Below are 14,228 nucleotides of genomic sequence, written 5' to 3'. Positions count from 1 at the left end.
TCCCTATAGCTCAAATCTTCCAACCCTGGCAACATCCTTATAAATCTTTTCTGAACCCTTTCAAGTTTCACAACATCTTTCCAATAGGAAGGAGACTAGAATTGCACGCAATATTCCAACAGTGGCCTAATCAATGTCTGTACAGCCGCAACATGACCTCCCAACTCCTGTACTCAATATTCTCCCATACCAAATGCCTTCTTCACTATTCTATCTACCTGCGACTCCACTTTCAAGGAGCTATGAATCTGCACTCCAAGGTCTCTTTGTTCTGCGACACTCCCTAGGACCTTATCATTAAGTGTATAAATCCTGCTAAGATTTGCTTTCCCAAAATACAGCACTTTGCATTTATCTAAATTAAACTACATCTGCCACTTCTCAGCCCATTGGCCCAGCTGATCAAGATCCCATTGTAATCTGAGGTAACCTTCTTCGCTGTACACTATACATCCAATCTTGGTGTCTTCCGCAAACTTACTTAACTATACCTCTTATGCTCACATCCAAATCATTTATATAAATGATGAAAAGTAGTGGACGCAGCACCGATCCTTGTGATCAGGCCTCCAGTCTGTCTCTGTCTTCTCCCTTTGAGCCAGTTCTGTATCCAAATAGCTAGATCTCCGTGTATTCCATGAGATCCAGCCTTGCTAATCCATCTCCCATGGGGAACCTTGTAGAACACCTTACTGAAGTCTATATAGATCACATTTACTGCTCTGCCCTGATCAATCATCTTTGTTACTTCTTCAAAAAACTCAGTCAAGTTTGTGAGACATAATTTCCCATGCACAAAGCCATGTTGACTATCCCTAATAAGTCCTTGCCTTTCCAAATACATGTACACCCTGTTCCTCAGGAATTCCTCCAACAACTTGCCCACCACCGATTCAGGCTCACTGTTCTATAGTTCCCTGGCTTGTCCTTACCACCCTTCTTAAACAGTGGCACCACGTTATCCAACCTCCAGTCTTCGAGCACCTCACCTGTGACTACTGATGATACAAATATCTCAGTAAGAGACCCAGCAATCACTTCCTTATCTTCCCACAGAGTTCTAGGGTACACCTGATCAGGTCTTGGGGATTTATCTATTTTTATGCTTCAAGACATCCAGCACTTCCTCCTCTGTAATCGAGACATTTTTCAAGATGTCAGCATCTATTTCCCTACATTCTATATTTCCATATCCTTTTCCACAGTAAATACTGATGTAAAATACTCGTTTAGTATCTCTCCCAGCTCCTGCGACTCCGCACCAAGGCCACCTTGCTGACCTATGAGGGGCCCTATTCTCTCCCTAGTTACCCTTTTGTCCTTAATGTATTTGTAAAACCCTTTGGATTCTCCTTCACTCTATTTGCCAAAGCTTACCTCATGTCCCCTTTTTGCCCTCCTGATTTCCCTCTTAAGTAGACTCCTACTGCCTTTATACTCTTCTAAGGATTCACTCGATCTATCCTGTCTATACCTGACATATGCTTCCTTCTTTTTCTTAACCAAACCCTCAATTTCTTTAGTCATCCAGCATTCCCTATACCTACCAGCCTTCTCTTTCACCCTGACAGGAATATACTTTCTCTGGATTCTCGTTATCTCATTTCTGAAGGCTTCCCATTTTCCAGCCATTCCTTTACCTGTGAACATCTGCGCCCAATCAGCTTTCGAAAGTTCTTGCCTCATACCGTCAAAATTGGCCTTCCTCCAATTTAGAACTTCAACTTCTAGATCTGGTCTATCCTTTTCCATCACTATTTTAAAACTAATAGAATTATGGTCACTGGCCCCAGAGTGCTCCCCCACTGACACCTCAGTCACCTGCCCCGCCTTATTTCCCAAACGTAGGTCAAGATTTCCACCTTCCCTAGTAGGTACATCCACATACTGAATCAGAAACTTTTCTTGTACACACTTAGCAAATTCCTCTCCATCTAAACCCCAAACATTATGGCAGTCCCAGTCTATGTTTGGAAAGTTAAAATCCCCTACCTTAACCACCCTATTATTCTTACAGATAACTGAGATCTCCTTACAAATTTGTTTCTCAATTTCCCTCTGACTATTAGGGGGTCTATAATACAATCCCAATAAGGTGATCATCCCTTTCTTATTTCTCAGTTCCACTCAAATAACTTCCCTGGATGTATTTCCGGGAATATCCTCCCTCAGTACAGCTATAATGCTATCCCTTATCAAAAATGCCACTCCTCCATCTCTCTTGCCTCCCTTTCTATCCTTCCTCTGTAGCATTTGTATCCTGGAATATTAAGTTGCCAGTACTGTCCATCCCTGAGCCATGTTTCTTTAATTGCTATGATATCCCAGTCCCATGTTCCTAACCATGCCCTCAACTCATCTGCATTCCCCGTTAGGCTTCTTGCAATCAAATAAATGAAGTTTAATTTATCAGTCCTACCTTGTTCTCTGCTTTGTCCCTGCCTGCCCTGACTGTTTGACTTGCCTTTGTTCTCAACTGTACCAGTCTCAGATTGATCTCTTTCCTCACTGTCTCCCTGGGTCCCAGCCCCCCACCTTACCCATTTAAATCCTCCCGAACGGCTCTAGCAAATCTCCCTGCCAGTATAATAGTCCCCTTCCAATTTAGGTGCAATCCGTCCTTCTTGTACAGGTCACTTCTACCCCAGAAGAGATTCCAATGAACCAAAAATGTGAATCCTTCTCCCATACACCAGTTCCTCAGCCATGCATTCGTCTGCTCTATCCTCCTATTCCTGCCCTCACTAGCTCGTATCACTGGGAGTAATCCAGATATTACTACTCTCGAGGACCTCCTTTATGAATTCCTGCCTAACTCTCTGTAATCTCCCTTCAGAATCTCAACCTTTTTCCTTCCTATGTCATTGGTTCCATTAGCGGGTTGGCATGGTGAGAGAGAGCAGCTGAAGCAGCAATGCTAGGACCTCCATTAGCAGGTTAGCATGGTGAGGGAGGGCGCCGAGCAGGACAGCTGGGGCAGATGAACTGACCCTTTTCAGATGAAGTGTAATCTTTGCAGGAAGAAGAATCAACGTATTTCCTCAGCCACATGTAAACTACTGGCTTGATTCCATGCACTTACAGTACCTTCCTTAATTTCCCTTCATGTTTGTAATGATCAGATGCCAATAGAATAAAGTATTCTTGCTTCATGACCTTTGAACAATCCGTGAGTTAAGATTTCATGTGACATTAGTAATGATATCATGAAATCGTCAGAACTTTTTTGTACACTGTCACCTAATTCACTAATATCCGCTCAGGAAGGAAATCTGCTGCCTTTACCTTTTCTGACTTACATGTGACTCCAAATGCACAGCAACGTGGCTGACCTTTAACTGCCCACTGAAATGGACCAGCAAGTCACTCAATTCAAGAGCACTTAGTGATGAGTGACAAATAACCACACCCAATGAAAGAATAAAGAAAATTGAGGAAGTCAATTAGGAAAAGAAAATGTCCAGTGTAGAGCATTTGAAACTATTGAATTGCTTAAAATATTGCATTGTTGAGCTAATTTGATGCTAATTAGTGTCAGCAGTACAATTGGCCTGGGCAATGCTATTTAACAACTAGCAGATGGAACTCTCTAATCTCTGTTTTAGCTATGATGCAACAAATGTTAACATTTTTATCGTATGCTCAACTTAGCCCAGCTGCAGTAATAAATAGTGAAATCAGAGTTACTCACATGTTATAATTTAAAGTGAAAAATGAAGTGCAAATATCTTTCCCCAAATTGTTAATAGTCCAAATAATCATTGTGGCTTTTCTTGCATCAGAAATTTTAAAAACAACTTACTCTAGCTGTGTAATTGATGGCAAGAGAAAAGGAATTCCTATTTAAATGCTTGGCAAAAGCACACTGTGGTGTGCATTATGGCATGTTAACTGGGGATAATCTGTATGGCTCAGTGGCACACTACATACAACTTGCTGAGCTTTCAGGAATTTACAATCTTTCTTCTCATTCCACAGTTAATATGAAGGCAAGTGTTCACAGCCTCCATCCTAGAATCAAATTGGATGCCTTCATTATTTTTCTGTTCCGGAGTGTTACTCAGATTTAGGTTGTGGTCTATTCTTTACATCAGATACTGGAAGCAGTGACATAATTACTGGACTAGTAATCCAGAAAACCAGCAGAGACTCTGGGGATATGGGTTCAAATCCAACATTGACAGCTGGTGGGATTTGAAATCAGTTCATAAAAATATAAAATATAACAGTATTCTTTGCCCATTATTACCAATTGACATTTAAAATAACTGTTTGGTTCTCTGCTGTATTTTAGGCAAGGAAATCTGCTACCTTTATATGGTCTGACCCACATGTGGCTCCACACCAACAGTAAAGTGCCCTCAGTGATTGTCTCACAAACAATAGCCCACAGTTCAATAGCCCACACCTCCTCATGAAAGAGTTTTTAAAAGAAACCATCACTGAAACAGCATTCAGTTAGTCTCTACATTAATATGTTATATCCATCACCTAAAAACAGAAAATACTCAGCAGGTCTGTCATATGTACAAAGAGGAACAGAGTGAATGAGTTGAGTTTTCATTTTTGCATCAGCTCACTGACAAACAGGAGTCTTTTGGTATTCATTATCACGTGGGCACTTTAAGATATCACAGTTTACCAAAAAGTTGCCAATTGGCAGCCAGCTGGCATATTCTTATTCAGGTTGTGGAGTCCCCGTATTGGTCTGAGGTGGACACCAGGTTATAGTCCACTTCACTAGACCGTTCACCTGACAAAGGAGTAGCATCTCGAAAGCTTGTGATTTCAAATAAAACCCTGGTGTCATGTGACTTCTGACTACATCCATGTTCAACTATAGTGGCAGGTGGGCACCTGATGCTTAAGCTGCCAATGTATGTTGGAGAAAAAGAGGGTACTTCAACATAGAGGTGTACCCTGAAGTGATTTCAGACATGATAAAAATAAAGAGGCTGGAGAATCAAGGCCATTATGGTGGAGCTGTGCCCCTGTAGCTGTGGGGTGGGGGAGCCAGGTTTTGACAGGAAGCCTGTATGCCAGCTCAGAAAAATCCAGTTTTTTTTATTCATTTGTTGAATGCGTCCATCACAGGCTAAGCCAGTATTTATTGCCCATCCCAATCATCCAGCAATTCCCCATTGCTGTGGCTCTGGAGTCACATGTGGGCCAGAACAGGTAAGGATAGCAGTTCCTTAAAAGGCATTTGTGAACAAAATGGGTTTCCCCCCAGCAATGATTCTCTCAATTTTCAGATTTTTATTGAATTCAGATTTCACCATCTGCCAAGGTGGGATTCAAACATGGGTCGAACATTGCTTGGGTATCTGGATTAACAGCCTGGCGATAATACCATCAACCGTTCACCAACCAGGATATCAGCTATCAGTATAGTATTATTAATAGGCCCTTTAAGAAGCCTAACTGTTTACCCACCAATCATCACCACTAAACCAACCTATCCCAAAATAGCCTGCAGGCAGGAATGTGCCAATGTGCCAATAAACCAACAGATCAGTGTCGGAGTCCAAATTGTCTGCATGCCCAGCTCTGATCTTTCCTCATCAGACCAATAAAGATTTAGTTCGCATTTTTAGATCACTTAGATTTCTAGATCATTTTGAATAGAATTGTATAGGGCATTTTTTTTTTGAAAAGGCTATCCACCTTTAAATATTTTCCTTTATTTGGAAATAAGGAATTTCCCTTTCTAGACATGGCAATTTACTGTGGGAGGAAAGCTATTGAGATTCAATTTCAGTATTTCAAACTTGTAAGCCAAATACTTTAGTCCACTATGCTACATGCCAAAGTTTACAGCAGTCTGTTTCCAATTCTGCATTTTAAAAATAGTAAAGTTGAAATCCTTCAAATGCAGCGAGGTACTGGTCCTCACTGTGAAACTTTGTATAGACTGCACAGGGATAGATATAGTGGTGGCTCCTGTCATGTGGCATCTCAGAAATGAAAACTCTTGGCTATTTAGCCTGGAATTTTGAAGTAAAATGAAATTACTACAAATGGAGACTACACAGTGATTTATTTAAAAAATATTTTAAACTTAGAAATGTCAGTTACTGAGGGAAAGAATAACAGTCTTTTTAAATCAAAAGTATTTTTTTATGATCTGATCTGGTCATCATGTGTTTCATTTATGGCTTTCGTGAATGGTCATTCGGTAGTGGTTGTTATCTGAAATCCTTCATAGTTTTGCAGTGGTAATTTCATATTCTGAAAGTTTGTTTTGATTTGCACACGTCCAACTTCTTCAGTCTGTAGCTTTCCTTTGAGAGCACAGTGCATGGCCAAGGCATGATCTTACAGGAAATGTAAGCAAATGCAAGACTTGCACAGCACTACCCTCATTGTTTTCTCTGAGAAACTGGGTGGGTGCAACTGATGTGTTTGATGAAATGAGAAAATAAAAAGCTAAAGTTTACTTCCACAAAAGGATCATGGTAGTGTGGTGTTCAATTATTCTGTCTTTCATGAGGAAAGTTTGGTAACTGATCTATGAGCACTGGGTTTGATTGGTTAAACCTGGATGTGAACTCAGAGTGAAGGAAACGGAAGTTGCTGGAAGCTAGACTGCGATTTGTGTGAATGCAGATATTTTGCATTTGCAGAGATACTCCAAAACTCTAGTAAAATAAAACCTGTTGCACTCTTACAAGCTAGTGTCAGTTCTGCTTTGATTTGAGATATATAAAATATACAGCAAAATACAAAAGGTATACGATTGAGAAATGCTGATTTCAAATCCGTTTTTCCTTTTTCCAATCTTACATCACAATTTGAGCTGAAATCCGAATCTCCGTGCTCTCTGCATGTGGAAGCATTTGGGTAGAAGAGCAAAGGTACCATCAGGTTGTTCCACTCTCATGGATTGCCCTTTGATCAGACACTAGATCAACAGTACTGGTCAATACCCACTATATCTAGCAAGAATGTTAAGGAAGACCTTATTTAAGGATTGATGCTCGAGGGAAAGAAAACTGTTTACAGAACCAGTCTTATTTAAAATTGTTCCATTTCCAATTAAATAGTCCAGAGGTTAAGGTAAAAAATATGCAAGGGTTCATTGTTGCTTTGTAAGACCCTGACAGAAATTGTGTTTCACCAAAAGTTTGCAATCCTATGAATATTTCTTCAAGCTGGAACAGTAATTACAATTTTTAAAAAAAGTTGTAAATATGTTCAATTAGTGAGCAGATAAAAATTAAATATTTGGAACTTTCTCCAGATTTATTGTCATCTGGATGAGGCATTCTACTGCACCTTGTAGGTGAAATATTAAAAGGGTTGTGCACAGAATATGTTTTTGCAAGGTTTGTGAAGGTTTGTTGCTCAGGTTGAGGTTTAGGGTGTAGGTTTGCTCGCTGAGCTGTAGGTTTGATATCCAGACGTTTCATTACCTGGCTAGGTAACATCATTAGTGGCGAACTCCAAGTGAAGCGAAGTTGTTGTCTCCTGCTTTCTATTTCTATCTTTCTCCTGGATGGGGTTCCTCGGGTTTGTGGTGATGTCATTTCCTGTTCGTTTTCTGAGGGGTTGATAGATGGCATCTAGATCTATGTGTTTGTTTATGCCATTGTGGTTGGAGTGCCAGGCCTCTAGGAATTCTCTGGCATGTCTTTGCTTAGCCTGTTCCAGGATAGATGTGTTGTCCCAGTCGAAATGGTGGTTTTTCTCGTCCGTGTGTAGCTACGAGGGAGAGAGGGTCGTGTCTTTTTGTGGCTAGCTGGTGTTCATGTATCATGGTGGCTAGCTTTCTTCCTGTTTGTCCTACATAGTGTTTGTGGCCATCCTTACATGGAATTTTATAGATGACGTTGGTTTTGTCCATGGGTTATACTGGGCCTTTTAAGTTTATTAGTTTTTGTTTGAGAGTGTTAGTGGGATTGTGTGCTACTAGGATTCCGAGGGGTCTTACTACTAACAAACTCTTAGTAGCACATAATTCCACCAACACTCTCAAACAAAAACTAACAAACTTAAAAGACCCAGTACAACCCATGGACAAAACCAACATCATCTACAAAATTCCATGCAAGGACTGCCACAAACATCTATCCTGGGACAGGCTAAGCAAAGACATGCCAGAGAATTCCTAGAGGCCTGGCACTCCAACCACAACGGCATAAACAAACACATAGATCTAGATGCCATCTATCAACCCCTCAGAAAACGAACAGGAAATGACATCACCACAAACCCCAGGAACCCCATCCAGGAGAAAGATAGAAATAGAAAGCAGGAGACAACAGCTTCACTTCACTTGGAGGTTGCCACTGATGATGTTACCTAGCCAGGTAATGAAACGCCTGGATATCAAACCTACAGCTCAGCGAGCAAACCTACACCCTAAATAAAGAATATGTTTCTAACCAGGTAGCACAGTTAAAACAATCCATTTCATTTGGTACAATAATCAAGACTTTTAAGATTTTCTAACAATAGCTATCCAATGGAAAACTGCTCAACTAAACTTTATTCATGTGCAGGGAACGCCTACCAAACAACAAAGATACATAGCTAACATACCCAAGTGTATTAAATTGTTCCTTATGTTTTCATTTTAACTTAATTGATGTGGGTTTATTTTATTTGAAGACAGATTTTCAAAATTTAATTTTAATGGCTTTGTGTGTGTGTTAACATAAACTGTGTCCTGAAACAATTTATCTACCAGGCCAAGACAACCCCACCTATTACTGTCAAGAATGAGTTATGCAGCTGGCATTCAACACAATCGTTTGTTGGCAGAAATGAAAGTGTTGGTACCAGTGAAAGCAAGAACATTATTTTCCATCTGCCTGATATAGCTTACCACCAATGTGTTTCTTATTTTAGATCATCTTTGAGGGCCAACAGTAAGAAGTGTTTGCCAGAGCTCAGTGAAAAAGTGGGTAGTTGTTAAATGGGTGGGGTAGTGGTATCACTGATCAGTTAGTCAATTTTCCACTTGCTTTTTCCCTACTACTGAGCTTTTGTCAGCTGCAACTTGTGAACTTAAAGTTTTTGGAAATGATTTTCAGCCAGAGATCTTCAGGGGCATCTGATCATAGTATTATACAGGAGATTTGGTGCACTTTGATTCTCCTTATGAGTTCCCTACTTGAAAATGTGCAACAGTAGACATTGTCTAATGAGAGGATTGCTCTCATTCGACAATCCTCAGTTCAGCTCTGTATGCAGAGAGTTGTCAGTACTTATCAAAATCAGAATTGCTGTTTTTTTTTAACTAAGAGGCAAACCTCTTTCATCCCCTTATTTCATCCACTGCCCTTCTCTTAAGTACTGAATATTTAGTGGTGAAAGACTACACAGTTCTGGTTTTACTAATGCAAAAAGGCTGCAGTGACATTGAAGAATTTTGCCATTTGCTAAAGCAGCCAATGCAACCAGAAAAGAGGCAAATGCCTCTAATGTGGTTCTAACCAGGGGAGGATTTTTAGACTGCAGGCAGAGTGTCATGTAAAGTATTGGTATTCAGATGATTCTATGATCAGATAGGGTAAGCATTGTAAAGCATTAGCTTATTTTCAATTTGGAAGAATGAGGAATTCATTTTTTAAACTTATCCTGGAGAAAAGCTCCATATTTGGAAAAGCTTTTATTTTCAGTTTGCAGGAATCCTAGTTTAAGTTGGTTATATGAGACAATTCCTACTGAAGAAAGGACTTCGTTCAGAACCATAAAAAAAGTTTTCTTCAAGACAAGAGATTTTGTTTCAATACTCCTAACCAGTAGTGTTTGGTTAGAAGAGCCAGGAGGGGACATGAGAAGTCATTGGCATCCAGGATCAAAGAAAACCCTAAAGCTTTCTATAGGTGTGTCAGGAATAAATGAATGACTAGAGTAAAATTAGAGCCAATCAAGGACAGTAGTGGAAAGTTGTGCATGGAGTCAGAAGAGATAGGACAAGTGCTAAATGAATACTTTACACCAGTATTCACACTGGAAAAAGACATTTTTGTCAAGGAGAATACTGAGATATAGGCTACTAGACTAGATGGGATCGAGGAGGTGTTAGCAATTCTGGAAATTGTGAAAATAGGTAAGTCCCCTGGCTGGATGGGATTTATTCTAGAATACTCTGGGAAACCAGGGAGGAGATTGCATAGTCTTTGGTTTTGATCTTTATGGCATCATTGTCTACAGGAATAATGCCAGGAGATTGGAGCCCCCTTGTTCAAGAAGGGGAGTAGAGACGATCCTGGTAATCATTGACCGGTGAGCCTTACTTCGGTTGTGGGTAAAGTGTTGGAAAAGGTTATAAGAGATAGAATTTATAACCATCTAGAAAGGAATAAGTTGATTACAGATAGTCAACATGGTGAAGGGTAGGTCTCACAAGCCTTATTGAGTTCTTTGAGAAGGTGACCAAACAGGTAGATGAGAGCAAAGTGGCTGATGTGGTGTATATGGATTTCAGTAAGATGTTTGATAAGGTTCCACACAGTAGGCTGTTGTACAAAGTATGGAGGCATGGGATTGAGGGCAATTTGGCAGTTTGAATCAGAAGTTGGCTAGTTGAAAGAAGACAGGGGGTGGTGATTGATGGGAAATGTTCATCCTGGAGTTCAGTTACTTTTGGTGTACTGCAAGGATCTGTTTTGGGACCTCCGCTGTTTGTCATTTTTATAAATGACCTGGATGAGGGTGTAGAAGGATGGGTTAGTAAACGTGTGGATGACACTAAGGTCAGTGGAGTTGTGGATAGTGCCGAAGGATATTGCAGGTTACAGAGGGACATAGATAAGCTGAAGAGCTGGACTGAGACATGGCAAATAGAGTTTAATGCGGAAAAGTGTGAGGTGATTCACTTTGGAAGGAGCAACAGGAATGCAGAACACTGGGCTAATGGTAAGATTCTTGGTAGTGTAGATGAGCAGAGGGATCTCGGTGGCCATGTGCATAGATCCCTGAAAGTTGCCACCCAGGTTGATAGGATTGTTAAGAAGGTATATGCTGTATTGGCTTTTATTGGTAGAGGGATTGAGTTTTGGAGCCATGAGGTCATGTTGCAGCTGTACAAAACTCTGGTGTATTGCATGCAGTTCTGATCACCACATTAAAGGAAGGGTGTGGAAGCTTTGGAAAGGGTTCAGAGGAGATTTACTAGGCTGTTGCCTGGTATGGGGGGAAGGTCTTATGCAGAAAGAGCAAGGTCTTATACAGAAAGGCTGAGGAATTTGAGGCTGATTTCTACATAGAGAAGAAGGTTGAGAGGTGACTTAATTGAAACATATAAGATAATCAGAGGGATGAAAAGGGTGGACAGTGAGAGCCTTTTTGCTCGGATGGTGAGAGACAGCACAAAAGGACATAGCTTTAAATTAAGGGGTGATAGATATAGGACAGATGTTCAAGGTAGTTTCTTTACTCAGAGAGTCTTGGGGGTGAGGGATGCCCTGCCTGCAACAGTAGTAGACTTGCCAACTTTAAGGGCATTTAAATGGTCATTGGATAAACATATGGTTGAAAATGGAATCGTTTAGGTTGGGTGGGCTTCAGATTGGTTTGGCAGGTCGTCACAACATCGAGGCCTGAAGTGCCTGTAATGCGCTGTAATGTTCTATGTTCTAAAAGTTTGATAGACAAAGGGATTCTCTCTGGTGCTTGAGTACTGTGAAATGATGATGTTGGAATAGATGGGATTGTATTTTACCATATGGTTTGGAATTTTTCAAATTTTGTTGTATGTAATTGGCTTTATTCTATTTTCATTTCTTTTGCATAATAAGCTTTTGCTTTTGTTATTAAAATCATATCTGCAGCAATGTGTGGGAGAAAGTGAGCACTGCAGATGCTGGAGATCAGAATTGAAGAGTGTGGTGTTGGAAAAGCACAGCAGGTCAGGTAGCATCCGAGAAGCAGGATAATCAATGTTTTGGGCATAAGCCCTTCAGCAGTAATGTGTGCTTGTCTTTCAGTGAAAGGCCACCTTGTTACATAAAAATGAGAGAAAATATTAAGTAACAAGCCAAGTTTCTATCTGGGATCTTGATTAAATTAGCTTCCCCAAAGTGTGGAAACAGGCCCTTCGGCCCAACCAGTCCACACCAACCCTCTGAAGAGCAACCCACCCAGACCAATTTCCCTCTGACTAATGCACCCAATACTATGGGCAATTTAGCATAGCCAATTCACCCAACCTGCACATCTTTAGACTGTGGGAGGAAACCGGAGCACCCGGAGAAAACTCACGCAGACAATAGACAATAGACATTAGGTGTAGGAGTAGGCCATTCTGCCCTTCGAGCCTGCACCACCATTCAATATGATCATGGCTGATCATCCTTAATCAGTATCCTGTTCCTGCCTTATCTCCATAACCCTTGATTCCACAATCCTTGAGAGCTCTACCCAACTCTTTCTTAAATGAACCCAGAAACTGGGCCTCCACTGCCCTCTGGGGAAGAGCATTCCACACAGCCACCACTCTCTGGGTGAAGAAGTTTCTCCTCATCTCTGTCCTAAATGGTCTACCCCGTATTTTTAAGCTGTGTCCTCTGTTTCGGCACTCACCCCGCAGCGGAAACATGTTGCCTGCCGCCAGAGTGTCCAATCCTTTGATCATCTTATATGTCTCAACCAGATCCCCTCTCAGTCTTCTAAACCCAAGGGTACACAAGCCCAGTCGCTCCAGTCTTTCAGTGTAAGGTAATCCCGCCATTCCAGGAATTGACCTCGTGAACCTACGCTGCATTCCCTCAATAGCCAGAATGTCTCTCCTCAAATTTGGAGACCAGAACTGCACACAGTACTCCAGGTGTGGTCACACCAGGGCCCTGTACAGCCGCAGAAGGACCTCTTTGCTTCTATACTCAATCCCTCTTGTTATGAAGGCCAGCATGCTATTAGCCTTCTTCACTACCTGCTGTACCTGCATGCTTACCTTCATTGAGTGGTGTACAAGAACCCCCAGATCTCTCTGTACTGCCCCTTTACCTAAATTGATTCCACTTAGGTGGTAATCTGCCTTCCTGTTCTTGCCACCAAAGTGGATAAGGATCCATTTATCCACGTGAAAGTGCATCTGCCATGCATCTGAGCACTCACCTAACTTGTCCAGGTCACCCTGTAATCTCCTAACATCCTCATCACATTTCACCCTGCCACCCAGCTGATGAAATTTGCGAATGTTATTGCGAATACCATCTTGTATATCCTGAAGATAGATTGTAAAAAGCTGCGGTCCCAGTACTGACCCGTGCGGTACCCCACTGGTCAGTGCCCGGCATTCCGAAATGGAGGGGTGGAGGAGTGAGGAAGGATGAGAGAATGCAGGCTGCAGCCCTATGAAGCAGGGGGAGGGCTTGCAGTTGGCCTGTGTGGGGATGTGGGAGACTACAGGAGCCTGGTGGGCAAGGGCTGGCCTGAAAGGCAGCTGGAGGGACGGAGGGAGGGAAGCACGCACGGAGGAGGAAGAGCAAAGAGAAAAGAGAAAAAAAAGCCAAAGGGGATAAAGAGAAAGAGCAAGAAAGAAAATGTGGCTGGCCAGCACGCCTTGAAGTAGGGAGAAAAGGCAGGGGCCAGCGCCTACGGCCATACTAGTCTGAAAACGCCCGATCTCGTCTGATCTCGGAAGCTAAGCAGACTCAGGCCTGGTTAGTACTTGGATGGGAGACCGCCTGGGAATACCAGGTGCAGTAGGCTTTTTCCGCCAGCAGTGGCTGCTCAAGTCACCCCTCTGCACTTGTCTTGTGCCAGGCAATGGAGCGGCAGGTTATTTTTGCTGCTGCTGCTGCTGTGCCTGGCATCAGTCTCCTGCAGGCACGAGACACGGAGGGGAGGAGAGCGGAGCGCTGCCAAAATCAGCAAGAAAGGCGGAAAGAAAGGGATTGGGGCTGCACGCTGTCTGCGCGTGGCAGTCAGGAAAGGCGGACAATAGACAATAGGTGCAGGAGTTGGCCATTCTGCCCTTCCAGCCTGCACCACCATTCAATATGATCATGGCTGATCATCCTTAATCAGTATCCTGTTCCTGCCTTATCTCCATAACCCTTGATTCCACTATCCTTGAGAGCTCTACCCAACTCTTTCTTAAATGAATCCAGAGACTGGGCCTCCACTGCCCTCTGGGGCAGAGCATCCCACACAGCCACCACTCTCTGGGTGAACAAGTTTCTCCTCATCTCTGTCCTAAATGGTCTACCCCGTATTTTTAAGCTGTGTCCTCTGGTTCGACACTCACCCATCAGCGGAAATATGTTTCCTGC

At 42.1% G+C, this 14,228-nt stretch overlaps 1 protein-coding gene and 1 non-coding gene across 6 annotated transcripts in view; both read left to right on the top strand.

Moving 5' to 3' along the window:
- LOC122559759 (leucine-rich repeat-containing G-protein coupled receptor 5-like) overlaps nt 1-14,228 on the top strand; it is a 166,877-nt gene that overhangs the window by 134,097 nt on the left and 18,552 nt on the right. The window lies entirely within an intron of this gene.
- LOC122559863 lies at nt 13,547-13,665 on the top strand. Its single transcript, XR_006314577.1, has one exon. It is a non-coding gene; the product is annotated as a 5S ribosomal RNA (ribosomal RNA).

The sequence above is a fragment of the Chiloscyllium plagiosum genome, chromosome 19, assembly GCF_004010195.1.
Source record: "Chiloscyllium plagiosum isolate BGI_BamShark_2017 chromosome 19, ASM401019v2, whole genome shotgun sequence".
Lineage (NCBI taxonomy): Eukaryota > Metazoa > Chordata > Chondrichthyes > Orectolobiformes > Hemiscylliidae > Chiloscyllium > Chiloscyllium plagiosum.
The sequence above is the reverse complement of the archived record's forward strand: the minus strand, read 5'-3'. Positions and strand labels throughout refer to the sequence as shown.